We start from the raw sequence: 17,790 nt of genomic DNA, 5'->3' as shown, positions 1-17,790 counted from the left end.
CTCCCCACCCCTCCCAAGACTCCATTCATGCTCTGTCTCGGTTTCTCGAAAATAAATAAATGTTAAGAAAAACTTTTTTTTTAAGTATAGTGCTGCATTGATATTTGCATCTTTCATCATTACAGTCCAACATTTGCTTTTTATAGTGCTCAGGCTAATAATTATTTAAACTCAAACTTAAATTCTGAAATTTCAGTAATTTTATTCCCTAATAGTTCTGTTTAGTGTGCATGTAGTCACATGTAGGTTTGTATAAGCATTGCTCTGTGGCTCTCAGTTACCTCAACATGTTTATACTACTCAAGCAGTGTCATTTTTAAGTCACTGCTTTTACATAGCTTTTTTAAAAAGTTCTGAAATGTGCCCGTTTTAAATTTCTCCTTGAGTGGATCTGTGTGTTTATATGATTTAGTCATTTCAGGACATCCCCAGCGTTTGCTTTAATTGTATCAGTGGTCCTCGTTAGAATACGAAATATATAGTATGATCTGGCAGTGACTGCTCACAGTAGGCCTTGTTACCGTTTGTTCCTTTGTCAGTTCCCAAGAGTTAACTTGTATCGTGGTAGCAGTTAAAAAGACTAAAACCAGCATATCTACTTCAGACATCTTGCAGATCATTTTTATTATTATAAAAAATAATTTTAATAATATTTTTAAAAATAAATATTTTTTAAAAAATAATATTTTTAATAATACAGCTCATTTATTATTTTTAAAAAATGTTTTATTTATTTCTGAGAGAGACAGCGTGAACAGGGAAGGGTCAGAGGGAGAGGGAGACACAGAATCTGAAACAGGCTCCAGGCTCTGAGCTAGCTCTCAGCACAGAGCCCGACGCGGGGCTCGAACCCACGAACCGGGAGATCTTGACCTGAGCCGAGGTCGGATGCTTAACCGACTGAGCCACGCAGACGCCCCTAGAGCTCATTTATTATTGAGCTCTGAGTTGAATTTCCTAATAAAATGATTTAAAATGCTTTTTTTTGCTTTTTTTTTGGTTTGTTTTCATGGGGTTGTTTGTTTAGAGGAGGTTTGTTTGGTTTAGCATTGTATTAACATTTTATGGTTTGTGTTTTTAATGCACTTTTAAGAAAACAGTTTCTGAAATGTTTCCATGTGGTTCATTTTCATCACTACGTGAGCAGTCCTGTTAAAAGAATCTTCTACCTTCAATGCTACTTCAGATAACTCCTTGCATGTCTAGGTCTGTCACAGGGTCATGCTTAACCCAGGCTCAATTTTTACCATCTCTTGAGACCATATTTTATTCTGACTGGTCTAGGTCACCATCTTCCTGGGATAACATGGTTTTGGTTTTTCTATAAAAGACTGAATCACTTCTGTGCTTTAATAAAAGATTAAACTGCATCTGCAATGAGGTGAATGTTGTTTAAACATGTTTGTCCTTGATCATCTACTTGGAACCAAAGTTAGAATTTAATATTTGACATGAGAGTCATACTGATTTTCTATTCTTACTCATATCACAAAAATAAGAGAGAATCATTTATGAACAAACCATGAACCTCTGTCTTCACCAGCACCCAGCTAGAGGCAGAATGGGAAGCTGAGCTGAGACTGAAACTCAAGACTGAATTGAGGGTGATAGTGGAGAATCTGGGGCCTTAAGAGAGTCAACAGGAAGAGGGTGGGAGAGATTGTGTTAACATGTACTAGGAGATTTGTTTTAATACTTACACTGTGTCATATGAACACTGATATAAAAATTTCAGTGTATCAAAATATAGCCTATTTTCATTGTTGATGTAAAAGCAGTACGTCCTAAAAATAAAGTAAATCAAGCAGCAGCAAGGTATGTTAATTCTTTAAATCACTTTTATTGAGAAAAGTCAATTGTAAAGCAGCTTTTAAACATCCAAACAACACAACACAATTCTTGCTGATACAATCATGTTTGCAAAAACTCTCACAAATAAATCCATGTCAGCCCTAGAGTTGGGAAATTTTTCTTACTAATTTAGACTGTGCGTGCTGCTGTCAGAGCTCCGGTCTTCTTGCTCCTTCTTAATCGGAGACAGATGGGATCAGGCTGCCGTCCTCTGGGACTGGAGCAGGGAACCTGTGGTCCCTGGCCAAGATCTGGAAGAGAGTATCCATTCACTACCACCGTAACGCTCTTCATTTCATCTGCCCCTGCCTCTGCAAGGCCCAGTGCATTGGCTGCTGGTACCCCTCCAAACATACTTTTCTCCACACTGGCAATTATAATATTCCGATTCGGATCCGAGCTGATGAATTGAAATTGTTAAAAAGCGATAAAAAGTGGATAGTTTATCAACATGTTTAAGAGAAAAATAGTACTACTGCCCAGGGTTTGGCTTCTATCCCTGCCTCTCTGTGTCTGCCTTTCTGATGTCTGTGTAGTCCAACTTAAATTTAGCCTGATAGTAATAATGAGATGTGTTTGTAGTATTTGTTATGCGTATGAAAGTTTCATGTAGCCTATTCTCAGTTCTTGAACAAAGAAGTTAGATTGCCTCTCTAAGTGAAGGGGAAAATAGACTGGATATCTCTTTGCAGCATTACAGGGAGGAGTGAGGCCCTTGCTTGAAGTTTTCCCCCTTTGCTTAACGAGCTTTTCCCATTGAATGCAGCCCCAAACCTGTAAGTTCCTGCTGTGAACCAGGTCCTGCTCTAGGCTTCCCCTTTCCAAGCTGAGTATTCTCTGCTTTCATGCTTTCACTCTCAACTTACTTTTTTTTCTGATTGCCCTTGAACTCTTCTCTAAATCCCTTCCAAATTCTTCACATTTCTTTAGTTGTGTAGCCCAGATCAGGACATGAATGTTTCATGCATGTATATATAATGGTCACCTCAAATTTACTTCTTTTCGTGTGGCTTAAGAAAGACATATTTCTTTTGTGCTCTTGAACTGTAAGCTAAAAGCGGAAAACACATCCCTTAGCACTAGCCGTGCTAATAATTGGTGAGACCTCAATTAAGTCATTTTGAGCTTTAGTTTTCTCTCTATAGAATGAAGAAATTGTATGAGATTTTTAAGGCATTTTGATTCTAAAATATATATAATGTGTAATATATATTATTATGTGTTATATACTTATATAGAGAATATATAAATATGCATATAACTTTTGACCTGGTAATAACATCTTAGTCATATTCAAACAGAAAGTATATTGACATGGGAAAGTGTTCCCTATATATATTTAAATATTAGCTGTATGAAAGTATATATAGAAGTATATATTGAATATCTCTGTTTTTAAAAATGACATTTTATTTATTTATTTTCTTTTATAGTTTATTGTCAAGTTGGTTTCCATATAACAACAACAAAAAAATGACATTTTTAAGGGATGCCTGGCTGGCTTAGTACAGCATGTGACTCTTGATCTCAGGGTCATGAGTTCAAGCCCCGTGTTGGGCGTGAAGCCTACTTAAAAAGCAAACAAGGAAAGCAGAAAAAGAATGAATCTTATTTAAGAATGGGTAACTGTGAGATATCAACCAAACCAGATTTTTCACCTGGCACATATATTTTATTAAGTGAGGAAACTAATGAGTAGATGATCTTTTCCAGGGCTCTTTATTTGATTGGAAGAAGTTTTAACTATACTTTAGAAAGAAAACATGATTTTGCCCTAATAAGTTCTAATATAATTTTAGTTTTTAAATATCTTGTACTTCTAATAAAAAATATTAAATAGGCACATCACCCAAAAGCCGGAGTTTGCTCCTCTACCATTATAGTAGCCTTACCCCCCTTTTTTTGGTTCATCAGTGCCCTATCTTATAAAAATAACTTGATTTACTCTAAGGTACCAAGGATTTTTATCTGTGTTGCACTGGCCTCCCTGCAGTATGACATAACTCCTCTAGAAAACTCCAGTAGCCGTTTCCTTAGTTCAGTAACTAAAATGTCTTGGACAAAATAAAAACCGTGCTATTCCTGAGGCAGCAATGATGTCCATTTCAGCAACATGGTTTTCAGCAGAAAAAATCAGCACAGTTCTCAAAAGGCAAAGCCAGTAAAGGGGAACAGGAGGGGTTGTTTGGGCTCCTTGTACTTAGAATATGTAACATGTAAGAAGATAAAAAGTATACTAGAATGAATACCCATGTGCCCTGCCTCTAGACTGAAATGTAAAAACATTATTAAGTACAGTTGAAATGCCCCTTGTATATTTTAATTGCAAGCCATGTCTTCCCAATAGAGTTACTAATCTTCTGAATTTTAGGCTTGTTGTTCAGCTTCCCTTTACACTTTTAGTATGCATGTGTTGTGTCTGTCCTTAAACAATGTAGGATTATTTAGCAGTGTTTTGACTTTTATATAAATGACATCACACTTGGCTTCTTTTGTAACTTGATTTTTTCACCCATAAGTTTGTGAGATTCAGCTATGTCCATACTTCGTGAAATCTCTGTTTACTAGTATATAGTACTTCATTAATATATTGCGCCGGTCTGTTTTCCTGCTATGAACATTAAGTTTGTCTCCAGTTGCTTGCTTTCACAAACTGGTCTATAAACAGTCCTGAGTATGTCTTGTGCACGTCTGTGCAAGTAACCTCTATAGGGCTCAGGTGCTACATCTCTTCCTTCATCTCTTCCTTCATGGCTTGTGTCTGTCTTGTCCCAAAGCCATAAACGCAGCTTCAATATTTTCTTCTAAGGATTTTAAAGTTTTGCTTTTCACATTTAATTTTTTTAAATCCACCTGGCACATGAAGTAAGGATCCAATTTTGCTTTTTCCCATATGTGACACGACTTGTTTCATAACCGTTGATCTGTCTGTCTGGGAAAGGGACAGTTACGCTAACCATAAGGCACTTTCTAGGTTAGCCCTAAAAAAGAATGGAAGGAAAAAAGAATTCTTTTTTTTCCCCATTAAAGACAAGAATCTTTCTTTAAAAATGTGTCTACCTTTTCTCGCCTCTACTCCCCACAGGCACCTGGAATTGGTTTCGTTAGTATGAGACACATGCCTTAGAGGAAGCCGGGCCCTGGGATAGTGTTACTTCCTGTCTCCTAAAGCAGAGGTCAGTAGACTCATTCTGTAAAAAGCCAGATAATAGATATTTGAGACTCTGTGGGCCAAGAGCCAAAATCAAGGATATTATGTATATGCATATTATACATACATTACATATATATGGATATATATATATATATGGTGTATGCAATGCTGTATAAACAAAAAAGCAAAACAAATTTCCACAAAATTTTTATTGGCAGAATCAAAAATATAATAATAATTGAGCACAGTTTTTGCTAATATAGGTCTACTAATATGTAGAATGGAATCTTTCCCGATTATCTCATGGAAACAACTTTTTGTTTTTAGTGTTTATTTATTTTTGAGAGAGAGAGAGAGAGACAGCATGAGCAGGGGAGGGGCAGAGAGAGGGAGACACAGAATTTGAAACAGGCTCCAGGCTCTGAGCTATCAGCACAGAGCCCGACACGAGGCTCGAACCCACGAACCCTGAGATCATGACCTGAGCCAAAGTCGGATGCTTAACCGACCGAGCCACCCAGGCACCCCCCGATTATCTCATTTAATTTATTCCTGCTAACAACCCCAATGAGGTAGATATTCCTACCTATGAATCATTCACAAGGAAAATAAAGTTCCCACAACATTACCCTGATGTCAAATGGTGGAGCTATTTTTGCATAGGGGAATTAATGTGAAGTTTTCTTTTAAAGATGAAGAAATGGTAGTGTTTGGGGTTAATTAGCTTGAGAAAGATTGCTGTAGGGCAATTTGTGTGTGTAATTTCAAAGCCATGTTTTTACCCTTCTACTCTGCTACTTTAAGATTTCCAGTAACCTCAGGGATAATGGCTACAATTAACAAATCAGGTCCCAAGTTAGAGTACCATTTTAATTTAAAAGTTTAAACACAGAAATCATCAGCTGTGTATATTTGTTTTTCTTTTTAATGATAAAAATTGTAAATGGACATATCAAAAAAATCATAAAATACTGAAGGGTATTCTGTGAAAGATAAAAAGTGAAATTTATTCTTTTTTCTTGTGCTGTTCCATTTGTTCTCTCCTTATTTCTCTTGTATCTTCTTTCTTTTTCCTTCTTTTTATCTCCCTCCCCTTGGTGTCTGTGTTATAAGAGCTGTTCAGAATAGAAGGAAGCAGTGCATGCCCAAGAGTAGAATTTAGATTCCAGAGAAATAAAAGTGCTATGGTTGACATAATAAAGTGGGAATCTCGAAACTGTTATACATTGTTTTAATGGGTGAATGGGTTTTAGTTTTCTGGCATCAAATCAGTGTTCAACAAGTGTTTGGCTAATATGTGGCTAGTATGTGATAGAGCCTACTGAATGCAAAAGAAAATGTCTACCTCTGCCTTCTAGAAGCTTATAAGCTAGGGAGATTCTTTTTTGTTGTTGTTGTTAATTTGTTTTTAATGTTTATTTATTTTTGAGAGAGAGAATGTGAGCCAGGGAGGGGCAGAGAGAGAGGGAGACACAGAATCCAAAACAGGTTCCAGGCCCTGAGCTGTCAGCACAGGAGCCCCATGCAGGGCTCGAATTCACGAATCGTGAGATCATGACCTGAGCCAAAGTTGGAAGCTTAGCTGACAGAGCCACCGAGCTGCCCTGCTAGGGAGATTCTAACAAAGCAAACTTGGGAGTAAAGAGAAAGCCTAAGTAACTTCATCCAGGGCAGAGACTGTGTCCTCATAGGTCTGGCACCCATTATTAAGAGAGATGCAAATCAGTGATATTTTTTTAAAATATTTTTTATTTATTTCTAGGACAGAGAGAGAGGCAGTGTGAGCAGGGGAGGGTCAGAGAGAGAGGGGGATACAGACTCTGAAATTGGCTCCAGGCTCTGAGCTGGCAGTCAGCATAGAGCCCGACGTGGGGCCTGAACCCACGAACTGCGAGATCATGACTTAAGCGAAAGTTGGACGCTTAACCGACTAAGCCACCCAGGCGCCCCTAATCAGTGATATTAATTCCCATTTCAGCGATGCATTTGATAGGCAATAAATCTTATTAACTTTAACTTCAAGATAAAAAATTTGACAGAAGCACAACCATTATTTGGACACTTGGCTTCAAGTATGCATTTAAGAATATGTTGTGGCATGAAATCAGTCACTAAAAAATACTTGTCGCATACCATGTGCCACGCCCCCCGCCAGATGTGTCACATCCATATCTCATTTAAGGATCACAACAATCCAATGAGATGGACATTATTATTATCACTGCTTTAGATTATTGTAAAGATTCAAAGTATTTGCCCATTTGTTACATAGCTAAAAATGAGTATAGCTGTGATATAACTTAGAGAGTAGTTATAAAAGCTTGAAAAGATGGTGACTTTTGAAAAGGAGTCATGCTGCCTTATAACTTATTTTCAGTCCCAAGGGAAAAACTAGAAAAAAAATATACATGACATTTAACTGATAGATAAATTAAAATTTTTCATCTCCCAAAGGGGCTTTATTTTCTTTTTCTTTTTTTGCAACAGATCAGAAGCTGATATATCTCTCCGAGGTTTGGATTAGGGAATTTGGGTTCAGTTCCAGAACTAACTTGAGATGTGTACCTTTAGTTCTGGATTCTAGATTAAAGGGGAACATGAAGCTCTGACCCTACCAGCTGTTATTTACTTTGTTTAGCAGGCTCCTAGAGGACTCCTTTGGGGTACCACAGGTATCTTGTATATGCCTTTATGTGTATGTTTTGTATATGTTCCCTCACATGGAAGGGCCAGGCAGAAGTGGATAGTGTTTGGGAGAAAGGCAAGAAAAGAAAAAAAAGAAGAGAGAAAAAAGAGAAGAAAAAGGTAAGGGAAGGAGGAAGAGTAGCGGAGGGAAAGGGAAGGAAAAGGAGGGAAGGGAAGGAGGAAGGAAGGGAAGAAGGAAAAAAAGAAAAGGAAAAAGAAAAGAACTAGATTTTACCTCTGGCTCTGCCCCTAACCTGTCATCTAGCTTTCAGTAAAGTTTAAGTTTTATACTCCTTATAAAGAGAGAATAAAAATGATGTCTCTGCCCACTTCACTGAACTAGAGTATCAAAAAAGACCCTTATGTGAAATCGCTTTACAAAACCCAGAATGCTACTCATATTCAGGGCCCTATTTTTAAAATAGCAAACCTAGTTATATGTTCATGCACTAGCTGTGTTAAGCTGTGGTTGGGGGAAAGCCAGAGCCCCAGCTGGACCCACTGAATCAGAAAGCTGGCCTGTTCACACCAAGACAAAGAGCAGGCTACTTCAACTATGTTTGAAAGTCCCCCTCAGGGGCGCCTGGGTGGCTCAGTTGGTTAAGTGTCTGACTTTGGCTCAGGTCATGATCTCACAGTTCATGGGTTTGAGCCCCATGTCGGGCTCTGTGCTGACAGCTCAGAGTCTGGGCCCTGTTTCAGATCTTGTGTCTCCCTCTCTCTCTGCCCCTCCCCTGCTCACAGTGTCTCTCTCTCTCTCTCAGAAATAAATTTAAAAAAAAACATTTAAAAAAAGTCCCCCTCAAACTCTCCACATTTAAAATGTGTACTTGTTAGGAGAACATACAGTGGTTAAGAGACTAGGCTTTCTAATCTGACCGGTTAGTGCTCAGAAGCTAGTTGCCCCACTAGAATCTTGTGGATATGTCCTCTCTCAGCCTCAGTTTTGTCATCTGCAGGACAGGGTTAACTACAGCATCTGCATGTGAGGCTCTGCATTAATGAAGCAAAAGAATGCTGAGGACTCAACATGTGCCTTGTAAAGTGAACGCTGGCACTGGTGGTAAGTAGCATGTATCATTGGGAACAGTAGTGGTCTCAGCAACAGTAGCACCCGGCATCATGAGGAATCTTGGACAATCTTTTTCTTTCAATTATGAATGTCATGACTTGGGAACTAAATTGTATGTATTGTGCCTAAACAGTGGACCCGTGGTCTTACAGTTTTCATTTGTTTTTGCTGACTGAGGGACGTTACTTTAAAATAAAGAACAGTTATGTCTAATATAGATTTTTCCCATTTTGTGCCAGATGTATACTTTCTTTTGATTACATATAATTCAGTTCCATCTGGACCTGGAGGTGATCATGGCTCTCATCCTGTGGAATTGACTCATGAAGTTACATATGTTTGCACCTCAAGGCAAAGACTTTTTTTTTCAAGTGCACCCAGCATATGCATGTTAGTTAATGTTTCCTTAATGATATTGATCCAGTCTTGCCTCAAAGCAAGTGCCGGGTGACTCAGCCTCATATGCACATCTGCAGATAGGTTTGATGAGATCCACTATTGGAATTTTCTTTGTTTCATGGAGGTTAATATACTGGAAGACTAACATGAATGGTTAAACGTCCTAAAGCATAATTTGAAGGCATTTCAACAAGCCTGTATTTTTTATAGTAGTACTTGGGCAATATCTCATTTCCACTTAGCTTCAGAGCTATAAATAGTTCTAATTTGTTTTCATTGTACACTTACTGGATTAATTACCATAAAATAAGCCAAGTGATATTATTGTAGCAGTTGGCTAAGCTTGACATAAACATGATAATTAAAATGATTGCTTTTTAATTTATCCCCTTTTCAGTATTTTAATGAGCTGAATCTACAGTGTTAGAAGACTTAAAGAATTTGATTTGAGAATCACTGGGCTCTTCTGTCCATGTGTTCTCATTGTTAACAGTGGATTTCAGTGCTGTTCAATATTGTTGGGAGTTTCCTTCAGAAAGGAAACACCTGGGTCCTGCTTCCATGAGATATCTGCGTACTAAAAAAGTATATTGTTTCGATCATACTTACATCACCATGCAATAATCATGTGTTTCCATTTACCTATCCAAATCAGGGCTGGTAACACACATACATGCGGGTGCACGTGTGCGCGTGCACACACACACACATACACATACACATCCTTCATAAAGGATGAAAAGGAGAGACGGATTTCTCTCCCATCAGTAAAACTCACTTATGTTTATTTCACCATGTCCTCCAACAAGCTACTTGACGCCTCAGCATTCCCCCAGGCAAGGATTGTGCCCACTTGCTCCCCTGTTCTGTCCCTTGTTCCTAGATGTGCGATGACATCTAGAAAGGTACTGTTTTCGTTAATGTACAAAAGGAGGACCATTGGGAAGCAAGGAAATGAAAAATTGTAACTGCCAAAGGTCTAGTCCTTTCATCCTAAAAAGGTTGCCTGAGCTACTCTTGGCCCTCCCATTATGTTCCTTTATGGTTTGCCAATTAACTGTTCCCAGTGCTCAAGGGTCACTGGTCTGGGCAACATCCTTTGGTTTCCCCTCCCACTGATTCCCAGCAAAGCTGTTATAAATGCACTGTGCTTCCTTTTTGATTTTCCCTTCGTGGCTGGGTTGCTTTGTGAGAATTTGACGCACAGGTTTAAACAACCTCTTTACAAAGTGGAGACCCAGCAAAAATAGAAGGGAAAAAGTGCACTCAAATGGGCTGGAATGAAAGGAAACTTCAGCTGCAAACTTTTTAATTGAAGTACCTGGATTTTTGTTGCTTTTAAGAATTTTAAAACAGCACAACTGAAGGATGGAGATATTTTATTGCCTCTGTGTGTCTATGAAGGATTTTCTTTTTTTTTTTTAACGTTTTATTTATTTTTGAGAGAGAGATAGAGACAGCATGAGCAGGAGAGGGTCAGAAAGAGAGGGAGACACAGAATCAGAAGACAGGTTCCAGGCTCTGAGCTAGCTCTCAGCACAGAGCCTGATGCAGGGCTCGAACCCACGAACTGTGAGATCATGACCTGAGCTGAAGTCGGACGCTTAACCGACTAAGCCACCCAGGTGCCCCACGAAGGATTTTCTACTTTATATCTGGCATTGAATGACTCTCTCTATAGTCTGCCTTTAAAATGTCAAGTAATTTCACCTGGACTTTAGTAGAGGTGGATTCACCTGGCAGTTGGAGAAGCTTATCTTCTGCAAGTTTCTCCAATGTTCCCCACACTTTTCGGAATAATGAATGTTCCTCAGAACTCAATTCTGGGCCCTCAGTCTTTTGTCTTTACATCCTGCTCTCCAAAGCAGTTTATTTGCTCGTGCATATTGAACTCTTGCTTCCATGTTAGATATCCAAAACTGTATCCCAAACACTAACCTCTCACCTATGCTCAAATCCCTATCATAACAGTCTGCTGGGCATTTCTTTAAGATGTCCCCCTGTCAATCCACTCAAACCTAACATAAGCACAATAAATGAAACTCAGCTTCTCACTTCCTCTCTCTTCGGCTCTGGCAGGCTGCATTTCCACAATCCCCAGGTCTCCCGCCCTGTTCATCTCCATCTCCATCTCCATCTTTCCTTCCTGGCTGTTCCAGTAATGAGCAAGCTGCAGAGTCTCCTTCATTTGATGTCCTCTCTCCCCAGCTTCTTGCATCCACATATGACATAAGTCTTCTGTATCCTTTCCTGTCTCTCTTGTGCCTTGTTCCTCTACTGTACTATGAGTGGTCATCCAGGTTTACATAAACATGCATTCAACCAAGGTATCTTCATCTACAGGCACTGTAATAGGCACATGGAAGATTTGACACGGGCAAAGAAATTACGAAGGCAATGATTATAGCAGCTGCCCTGAATTATTATATAATACTTTCCTAACTGGTATCTTGAGAGCCAATGTTTCTCTAGTCCATCGGGCCACAGAATAACCTTTATAAATAAAACTTTGATAATATTTTTGTGAATATCATGTATTTAACTGTCACTCCGTTTTACATATGATCTAAAAACCTTAATTTTTTAAAATTTATTTTTAGAAAGAGAGTGTGAGCAGGGAAGAAGGGCAGAAAGAGAGAGACAGAGAGAGAGCATCCCAAGCAGTCTCCATGCTCAGGGTGAGGCCCAACTTGGGGCTCAATCCCATGACACCGGGATCATCACCTGAGACAAAATCAAGATCTGGAGTCTCAAATGACTGAGCCACCCAGGTGCCCCTTGATCTAAAACCTTTAGACCTCTTCATGTAGAACATCTTAGGTCACATAACTGCATTTTGAATCATGGCTGTGTGTCCACTAGCAAAATGGGATACCATGTCACCTTCATCTGCTAACCTCATTTCATCCAAACACTTCAGCAGACCAACTCCCTTGGGGATAGAGCACAGGAGCTTACAGTCTCACTCTCAGAAACAAGAATCTCTGTAGAATATTGGAGTATCCAAACCAATGAGGCCCATGGATTAACTAACTTCCCAGCTGAACAAGTTCAGCACCATTTAGTGCCAAAGCCACTGCCTATGCCTGTGTCATTTGTTTATCTGAAGAATATGTATGGGAGATTCGTAAATCAGGTAGCGCAGTTGACCACACCCTGGTCCCAGAACATCAGAGAAAACCTCCCTAATCCAATGACTTCTATTTTGTTATATATTGTAAGTCAAACAGTACATAAGTCTATGAAGTAGAAATTGAAGGACCCTTCTATGACCTTCATGCCCACAGATTACCAGATATAAGGAGAACATGTTGCACTGACATTTTCACTAAAATTTTAGTCTCCTTTGCCATTTCAACATCCTTCCTTTCTCAACAATTTCTATAACAAAAGTAGAAATGAAATCTAGTGGACTTATTTTATCCCAAATTTCTGCTTCCGGTGGCATTTCCAAAAGTAGGAGAAAAAGTGGAAGCCAGGAAGGGCACCTGGACCCTTCGGTGACCAGGGTACACTAGAGTCCCAGAATGACAATGATTAAGCTCATTACATACACCAACTGGAGTCTGTACACTACTAGCGTGGCTGCTCTTTGACCACTAGGTGGTTCTGTAACCTATCTGATGCAATTCCCACTCGCTGGCTGAGATGAAAAACAGAAACATTTAGAGTAGGATTTGTGTCTCCACACCTTCTCCATTTGTTTGTCTTAGTTTTCACCCACTCCTCTGGGTCTAGATAGAATTTGATCACAGAGTCAATATGCACAGTCTCACCAAGGTTGTTGTGAGTTCCCTGCTGGGGAAGATAAGAGGGCCATTTCCTCCACCAGGCCAGGCTCAGCCTATGAGGCTCAAGCTGTTTTCTAACTGTGGAAATTAGAGAGACTCATAGGTACTCCGTCCAGTTGCAGCAGGAATGAATAGCTCATGCTTCACTGATGACTGCACATCTACTTCATTCATTCATTCCATACACTCTCACTGGTGCTCTTGTTATATTCAGGTAAATTTGCTGGGTCCAGAAGATAGAATGAGACTGGGATATCTAGTCTCTGAGAGCTTAACAGTCATATCAAAGCAACAAACAACTTGCTTGCCAGGCATCCATCCTCCCTTCTTCTGGATTGCAATTTTCTTCTCCCTACCCCTCCCTCAGTCTAAGCATACATGGTGTCTGACTCTACCTCTGAATTACTGAGGGAGCGTGCAACTCCACCATGGTCTGAGCATTGCATCCCTGCTTATGCTGATTGGTTCAGAGATGAGTGTGTGGTCTGATCCAACAAGATGCAACCTGGGGGGTTTTGCAGGACTACTGAGAAACAAGCTTTTTCTTCTGTTTTGATGGTCTGGAACCTGGGATTATATAAGCCTGGATCTGTTGGCAGCCATCTTGCCATCACATGAAGTCTGAGAATGAAGCTTGTGTGGAGGAAAACAGTGTTAAGAGATAGAAATAGAATGGGTTCTGATGATGTCATTTGAGTCCTTGAGTCAAAACATGCCTGAAGCTAGATCTATCCCCTGAATCTTCAGTAGATTTCCACTTTGTTTGATCTTATGTAAACCAGATTTTCTGTTACTTGCATCAGGTGTGATTAGTACTGTATAATATGCATAGCAATAAACAATTAAAAGATAATAATGCAGTGTGAAAGATATATAATATGACAGAGGTTACTACAAGCTGTTATGCAATAAATAGGAGAGATATCTAACCCAGAGGCAGGGATGGCTTTCTTAAGAAGTCCATTTATTTAAGAACTAAATATAGAGCACTGTATTAGTTTACTAGAGCTGCCATAACAAAATACCACAGATTTTGGCTTAAAGAACAGAAAATTATTTTTGTTTTGCTTGTTTATTTTCTTACAGTCTGAAGGCTAGAAGTCTGAGATGAAGGTATTGGCAGAGTTGGCTTCTTCTGAGGCCTCCCTCCTTAGCTTGTGGATGACCATCTTCTACCTGTGTCTTCACATGGTCTCCCCTCTGTGCCTATCCATGTTCAAATCTCATTTTATAAGGTTATCAGTCATACTGGATTAGGACCCACCCTACAGACTGCATAATTACCTCTTTAAAACACTCTATCTCCAAATGCAGCTACATTCTGAGGTACTAGGGTTAGGACTTCAATATGAATTTGGAGGGGATACAACTCAGCCCAAAGCAATCCAGTTTGGATGCAAAGACAAATAACAATGGGCCATGAGTCTTAAATCTACATAAGACTGAAAAAATCATAATACAAAGCAAAAGAAATGAAACACGCATTTATTGATCACATTGCTACCAGCTCTGGATTTACCATTTAAGAGAAGACAATGTGCCTATGAGATCACTACCATCACAATGCTATGTTAACATGGGTAGTATAGTCTACGTTTCTGAGCTTTAATGAAGAGGTTACTTCCAGGTTTTGTGATATTTGAGAAGCCCTTTGAACAGAGGGTAGAATTCTAATAGAGGCACCGGATAGATGTGGAGGGCTTTTGCAGTGTGACACATTTACCCAAATCACCCATATAGGCTGGACAAATCTCTGTTTACCATCTCTTTCCATCTTCTTTCCTGTGTCTATGCATCAAACCATTTTTAGACTTTGTTAAATGCTCTTTTTTAAGGTAGCTTTTAAAATAATGTTCTCTGGTTTCCTTGATTTAGATCATTCTTCCTCATCTTCATTCCACTTCTGTCACTGTTAAAAATTGTAAAAAGCTTGGGTTTCTTCCCCCTATGTGCAAGCTAAAAAGTAATCCTGCCAGAGGTTCGTGGATGTTGACAGATGACCTAAGACTCCAGGGTAAGAAATGAAGGGCTGTTTATTACTCATGGCCTTTTCTTGCATCAGGAAGAAGGGCAGCTGATCCTTGCATGAGAAATGATGTGTATCATAGGAGAAGAGCCTGGAGTTTAAGGAACCCAGATCTTTTATAGAAGGCAGTAACATGCTTGCATTTTGCTCCTGAGAGAGATAAGGCTATTCACTATACCAATATCCCTCAAAAGATAGTCTGGAGCAGATGGGCAGTGAGTGCCTTGACTTGTAAGATGTGCAGAAACCTAAGAGGCCCATGGAGAATTCTCTTCTAATAGTCTTAAGCAGCTTTGGCCAAACAAATTTCCTGTTGCTTTTTATGACAAATAAGTTCCAAGACACTTATGTGCGAAAAGAATGTCCCATTAAGTCTTGGGTTTAGACTCTGGGTTTTTCTTGCTTCCATTTGTCAATGATTTTGACTAGGAGCCTAACTACCCATGCTGCAATTCTCTCTCTCCCTTATCAGCAATTACATAATGCTCTAAACTCTAAGCTTAGCTACTCATTACATCCTTCTTCAGATATCTCTAAAATATGGTAAGTGATTTTACCAGGGATCAGCAAATCTTGACCAGTAGGCCAAGAGGTGGTTTTAACGTTTGTAAAGAATTATAAGAAACAAATTAAAAACAAAAGAATAAAAATATATGAGCAGAGCCTGTATGTGATCTGTAAAGTCTAAAATATTTATTTCGAGGCCCTTCACAGACAATGTTTGCCCACCCATGTACTAAAATCTTTGGAAAGGCTACAATAATTGAGCAATGTCTTCTTCCCTCTCTAACATTCCTTAACTATGTAGGTAAACTCATGGAAGGGGAAGCTCTAACATAGTTATGAAATCAGGCAAAATTTCTCTGCTAATAATACATTGTATTTTATTTCCCTCATAACAAATGAGATTTTTCTTTTTCTCCTTCTCTCTCATATACTTGTCTTACCATCACTTAGCCCATACATCAAATGCAACAACCCATTATAACAACAGCTGTTTTCATGACAAGTTATATGTTTCAAGCATAGTCCCAAGCACCTCATGTACATGTTCTTCTAATCGTCATAGTTACCCTTTGAGGAGTCACCAGTATCTCCATCAAACAGTTAAAAAAACTAAGGCAAAGTTGGTTAATGACCTACCTGAGGTCATGCAGCTTCTAAAGGGGAGATTAAGAAGCATGTTTTACTGCTTGTGTCCATCAGAAGTGTCTGCTTTCTTGGGGCTAGTGATCTATTGTGGTGGAAGCCATTGGTCTTCCTTGGGGTGCAGGGTGGGGGCAGGGTGGATGCTGAGAAGGTACAGGAGGAAAGGTAAGAAGTTCTCTTTACTGACCATTCTTTATGCATCAGGACTCCTGTTACGCACTTTAAAAAAAAAGGTCACTTTGTTTAATCCTTGACAACAAAGGTAAAAGGTTTTTTCCATTTTTATATATGAAGAAAATGGAGCTCAGAGAGCTGAAGATATTTGCCTTACTAGAGGTGGAATTTGAATCCCTCTGTCAGAGTCAAAATTAGTCTGCGAAATTATTGTATCACTTGGAGAAACAGCTACCCGATGGCCGGTATGGATCTCCTTAAAGAGTATGGTTAATAGTGTAGGCTAGGTTCAAACTAATGTTTATAAAGCACCCACTGAGAGGAAAGTATGGTAGATACCAGAGATACAGAGCACAAAGAGGACCCTGATTCTTTCTTTCTACAAATTTTTGGCTAAAGGTAAGACACTGTATGTTTTGGGGAGGAAATTAGTGAGTGTTTTTCAGACACTGTACATTACACTTAAAGCTGGCTTTCTTACATTTTTGGGTCTCCTGTTTGTTTTCTGACAGCCAATGACCTACAGTTAATTCAGAACAGGCTTTCTCAGAGCATGTGGATGGCTCAGTCGGTTAAGTGTCTGACTTCCACTCAGGTCATGATCTCATGGTTCGTGAGTTCAACCCCTGTGTCGGGCTCTGTACTGACAGCTCAGATCCTAGACCCTGCTTTGGATTCTGTGTCTCCCAGTCTCTCTCCCTCACCTCTGCTCATGCTCTCTCTCTCTTAAAAATAAACATTAAAAAAAGAAGAGGAAGAATAGGATTCCCCACCTTGTCTTAGAAGATAAGTTGATTTTTCAGGGCAGCAAATTTTCTTTGGAAGCCATCAGCATTTTATAATTATTTTCTGTAGAAAAACTTTGTATTGCTGTAAATATGTATATACACATTTAACCATATCATCAGGTAAATGCATATAAATTTTGCCTCAAATAATTGGCAAATTATTTTCTTTATTTTCCCTACTTTATTTTATTTTACCATCTGTGTATTCCAGGCACTCTTCTAGATGCTGATGAAACATTAGTGATCGAAATAAATTTAAAAAGTTGCATTGATCACCTCCGGTATTCCTCAAAACTCATCACCTCAATCCAATCATGAGAAAATGCTGGACACACCCAAAGTGAGGGACATTCTATAAAATATCTGACCAGTATCCTTCAAACTCGTTAGGGTCATGAAAAACAAGGAAAGATAGAGAATTGTCACAGATCAGAGAAGATTAAGAAACAGGATGACTAATTGCATCATGGATCCTGAAACAGAAAATGCACATCAGTGGAAAAGTTGGCCAAATATAACACAGTCTGTACTGCAGTTAACAGTATTGTCCTGATGGTAATTTCCTGATTTTGATCAATGTTCCATGGTTATAAGATGCTAACATTAGGGGAATCTGGGTGAAGGGTATACATGAATTTCTCCATACTATCTTTGCAGCTTTTCTGTAAATCTAAAACCATCTCAACATTAAAAAAATACTA

Source organism: Crocuta crocuta, unplaced genomic scaffold (genome assembly GCF_008692635.1).
Source record: "Crocuta crocuta isolate KB4526 unplaced genomic scaffold, BGI_CrCroc_1.0 scaffold64, whole genome shotgun sequence".
NCBI classification, from domain to species: Eukaryota; Metazoa; Chordata; class Mammalia; order Carnivora; family Hyaenidae; genus Crocuta; species Crocuta crocuta.
Note: the sequence above shows the minus strand (reverse complement) of the source record.